This window comes from Gymnoscopelus braueri (assembly GCF_963280865.1).
Source record: "Gymnoscopelus braueri genome assembly, chromosome: 5".
Classification (NCBI taxonomy): Eukaryota; Metazoa; Chordata; class Actinopteri; order Myctophiformes; family Myctophidae; genus Gymnoscopelus; species Gymnoscopelus braueri.
Window position 1 is genome coordinate 19,437,777 of NC_137606.1, and position 5,000 is coordinate 19,442,776.

The window sequence follows — 5,000 nt, forward strand, 5'->3', positions numbered from 1 at the left end:
TCAGTCCTACAGTGTTTCCATGCCTGGCTGGCCCCTCGGCATCAGCAGTGGGCTCTCTGCACATGCAGCTCTCTCTGGCTGCCTGGCGGAGTCAGTTTGCAAACCACCCGGGAATCCCCCCTCTATACTCGGCTGTCCTATCTGAGCTCGCATGCAAGATGGCTCTTGATCAGCGCCGGGACCAGTAGGGGGTCCTCAGAGTTACTGCAGGGCCTACAGGGTCCCCAGGGGGTCCACCAAATCTTTGTGTGATGGGGAACATTCGCTGAAAATAGCAGATCTACAAGCTCACGTGAGCTATTTTCAGAGAGTTGGTGTAGAGGGAAAGGTACAGAGCCAAAGGTCTCAAGTTGAGTAAATATTGAGGGTTTAAAGGGTTAACTATGTATCCAACTATCTATGAAATCTATGAAAAAGTTTTTATACAATGTGTAACGGGGCCGGGGGTCCCTGCTTCATCTCTCTGTCAGCAGCTAAAGGGTCCTTGGGCTGAAAAACGTTGAAGACCCCTGCTCTTGATAATCAAGCCAAACATGTTCAAAGGCACTGTGTTTTTATTAATTCGGTGTTAGAGAGAGAGAGAGAAAAGTATAGCATGCACTGGCACCCCGTGAAAGAACTGAATCCCTAATCAATTATATTATATAATTATGTATAATAGTGATAATGAAAATTCCCTCTATATATTTCAGTGTGTTTTTTTTTTATCTGCATGATTGAATTCCTAAAGCAAACAACGAATATGCCACAAGCAAAATAAGCATGAAGCCTCTTCAAGCAATTGGCTGTAGTAGCCTAAAACCCCCGTCAAGGAATTTCACAGCACTTTAAAGTCTATGCACTAAACATTATCCGGATGCTGTGGGTTTTAAGAGTCCCTTAAATCAGTATGAAATGGTGTGTGGCATGATATAGGCTATAGTAGGAGCTAACATACCCTGAAGCATGCATGTGCAGCTTTGTAATTTGTTGATAAACAGCTTTTTCCCCACACACACACCCTGCTCAGTTTGGTAGGCTATGTCAAAATCATTATGACAAAAGCGTGGCATAATTCAGATAAAACAGACCTGTTTAATCTTAGCCATATCAGAATGGTGTTTATGGCTGAATTGCTCAAATAAACATAAATTAGGGGTGTGTTTTGCAAATCACTCTTGTGGGTTTATTAACAAAATGAACAAGTGTTTTAAATTCACAGCCATATCGCTCTGTCAGTGTGGAAAAAAATCCCACAGCTTTTATTGTAGGTCGTTCAGGTGATTATATATATTATATATTCGGGCACACGGCTGAATCTTTCATGTCCCGGCTATAGCAATTTGACGACTTAATGTAGATGGTGTTCTTGTGGTGCAATTCCCTGCGAACGAGAAAGCAATGACCCCCATCTCTATAACTCAGCGTCTCAGTGCTTTGACTGATGCGTTTTGCTGAAGAGATACAGGCAGCAGAGGCTATAGCCCACTGTTTCCCAAGCAGTGGGTCGGGACCCATTTGTGGGTCGTAGACTAATTTTTATGGGTCGTGAGTAAATATCCCTACATTTTCTTTCCTTTTAAAAATGTTAAGCAAAAAAACCTAAAATCTTCATGAATTAAAACAAACAATGATTTTTCTAAATAATTTGATAAATACATTTTTTTTAAATCAAATAAATTGCAATAATTAGAAAACAAATGTTTAGGTTGTAGTGAAAATATCAGATCTATAAGCTCACAATATGGCACAAAGCCACGCGCTGTGAGCTTGTAGATCTGCTATTTTCACTAGTTTGGGTCCCAGGGAGACATCAAATTTCTTTTTTTGGGTCTCGTAGCCTATATATGGACTGGGAGTGGAGGGGGGGGGGGGTGTCTTTATAACACGTGAAGCTCACTGCTCACTGCTCAAATTTAAATAGCATTCAACGAACACATGCCAGTGAAATGGCACATTTATTTATTTACTATTTAATTATTTATTTATTTATTATTAAAATGGCTTGTTGGGAGAAAAAAAGTTTATTCAGTTGAGCACGCCATCTTCTGACGGGGGGGAGAAGTGCACCGTGTCTTAATGTGGGGGCGGCCTCTGGGTTTGCTGGCACTTTTACCCCAATTTACCCCTGGTGATACAACCACAAGCCCTCTTGTTTATCCACCCACATTTCCTCCTTTTGAGAAAAGAGCCCAGGTCTCTGTTCTCTCTATCAGAATCCTCGATCAGACCCGGAGAGAGGCCATGAAGCAATCACTTTCCCAGATTACTTGTATTTAATACACAATGCATCATAAAACAAATCCCTCATCCTGACAGGAAGAAAATAGAACAGCTCATACGGGCTTGAGCTTTCCCAATTTATGGCTAAATTAAAAAGGCTTCCAACAATGGGACAAGTTGAGAGGGGGAGGCAGGAAATCAATGGCCGGCGGACCGGGGTCTCTCTTCGGTTCTCAAGGAGCTGGAGAGAGACGATGGGAATCGGTGGTCGGGGTCTTGGGCTTATTTACACACGATTTTTCCTGTCCTTCCTGCACATTTGCTCTGCGATTTCATAAAACAATGGACATTATCTGGGATGGAAGGTCAATGTCACACAGGCAGTGGCCCGTGTGTGTGTGTGAGACAGATCCATCATCATCTGCTCTCATCAGCCAACCCTCTGTCCTCTCCATTTTATGAGCTGCCTAATAAACTCACAACAAGGAGCCTGCTTATTTACATCAGTGGTTCTCAACATGTGGGTCGGGACCGCCAGGGGGGTCCCCACATAATTTTTTTGGGGGTCCCCAGATGACAGTGAAGTGACCATTTAAGGACTTTTAAGGACTTTTTAATACTTTTTTTTTTTAAGTAAAAAAAAAAAAGAAAAAAAAGACGATTACTGCATCAAATGTATAACAAACTATACTATAAAACATTGGCCAAATTGTCAAATAATATAAGAAAGAGGCAAACATTTTGAAAATAGCCGATCTACAAGCTCACAATGCCTGGCGTTGTGAGGTGTTGTGAGCTTGTAGATCTGCTATTTTCACAATATTTCTCTGTGCAACCAAGTCAAACAAAATGGGGGGTCCCCAGTTCAAATATGATTGTTTTGGTGGGTCACGGGCACGGCCTATAAAACGGTTGAGAACAACTGATTTACATAACCGGGCTCGCCTCGGTAAAGCCTTATTTGCAAACCTGTAAGATGTTTTATGTATTTTGTTTCATCTACAGACGAGGGGGGGGGGACTTCCAGGGAAAATAAATAAAGATACTTGTTTGTTTTTTTATCTGTGGAGTGAAAATCGAAATCTATATTTTTGTTGTATTTTCCAGTGATGGTTTACAGTATAGCCATACTGTTTAAAGAAAGTAAACAAACAATGCAAAGTGATTGTTTTAATTTGGCACGTGAAGTGCATTAGGTTAAAACCATGCTCTGTCAGTTTATCGTAATTCCTTGACAAAAGCTCATTGTTTCATTATTATTTGGAGACTAATTTATTGTTCTTGTGTATTGAGCAAAACTATGTTTTGCTGGGCTTTGGCTGTGCGCCTATAAGTTCCTATGTTGTTCTGGATAAAGTGTGCAAGACGCAACTGCTACTGCATAATGTCATGTCTATTGTTTATGTAGCTTCTGATAGTCCTTTAGATTTACACTGGTTCTCAAAGTGGGGTCCGGGGACCCCCAGGGGTCATTGAGGGGGTTCCAGGGGGTCCCCATGCAAAAAATAGTTAATATAGCATAGCAGCATCACCACTTTAGCCCTATTTTATACTTCTTTGGCTATACAAAAATAGCCAATCTACAAGCTCACAGTGCACTGAATTGTGAGCTTGTAGATCTTTTTTTGATTATAAAAAAAATTAAGAATATATATATATTTTTAAAAAAAAAGAATAATAGACATTCTTAACAGTAATGTTCTCTTCCGGGGGTCGCTGGCACCACATATTTTCAGACGGGGGTCCGCGGCCAAATAAATACATATCAATTCGGGGCCGGGGGTCCTTGACATGAAAATGTTTGAGAAGCGCTGCTTTAGAAGCCCGTCCCGACCTCTCCCTGACCCCTCTCTCCTCTCCTCTCAACCCCCGGCCCTGCTGTCACTTTACGATATACTACCGACCCAAGACACGGCGAGATAGTTCACTTTGCATCGCTCTCTATATGGATGGCCGAGCAGGATCCTCCTTTAAGAGACAAGTGTGTGAAACAGAAACGCTCACGCACGCGCACGCGCGCACACACACACACACACACACACACACACACACACACACACACACACACACACACACACGCAGACATCACAGAAGACGGGTGGGCGATCCTCTGAAATCTGCACTATCAAGGCGAGCAGAGGCTGTCTGAGGAGGAACGAACATGAAAAGTTGAACCGTCGCCAGCCGGACACCTGGGAACACGAGAGGAGAGGGTGACAGACAGACAGACAGACAGACAGACAGGAGAGGGGACGAAGCTCCGCGACGCTCACATGGCTGCAAGTTGGAGCGACTTGATGTACCGAGGGATTTACTAGTGAGCGGAGCGACGGTGTCTTCATGACAATAACTGAGAGACCGAAGCGTCCAGCAGCTATCGGCTCCACACTGGAGACCAGCGGAGAGCCTTTCTGTGCTTTTAACGGGACATAACTATACGGGACATCACGCGTTTTTTGGAGCAAAACGCCGGTGACGCGCTGTGATTTCATGTATTTTTTTCGTATTTAGTTTGTTATATATCTTTTTTTTAATATATATATTTGACTTGTGGTTATTTTAACTTTCGACTGCAACAAGAAGGCTGGAGTTTTTGATCACCACTTTTTTTGGTTGTTGTTGCTGCTTAAAACGAATACACGCAAACCACGAGGTTTTATTGTTTCACACTCTTGTGCAAAAAGAGTTCCCACGGTAAGATGACAAAAAAAATGAAAATTAATATGTTTTTTTTGTTTCGTCGATTGGACGTTCTTATAATATTAAAACTAAAATAAGTGCGCTGTTTTGAAAAGTCG

At 42.2% G+C, this 5,000-nt stretch overlaps 1 protein-coding gene across 9 annotated transcripts in view; it reads left to right on the forward strand.

Moving 5' to 3' along the window:
• Positions 1 to 5,000, forward strand: part of mecom (MDS1 and EVI1 complex locus) — a 230,739-nt gene that overhangs the window by 176,181 nt on the left and 49,558 nt on the right. The window contains exon 1 of one of the 9 annotated variants that reach the window (XM_080429022.1): positions 4,758 to 4,896. The exons of the other annotated variants lie outside the window; for them this stretch is intronic. The gene's annotated coding sequence lies outside the window, so the exon portion shown is untranslated. Of the gene's footprint in view, positions 1 to 4,757; positions 4,897 to 5,000 lie in introns of those variants that run through there. 9 annotated transcript variants of the gene reach the window in all.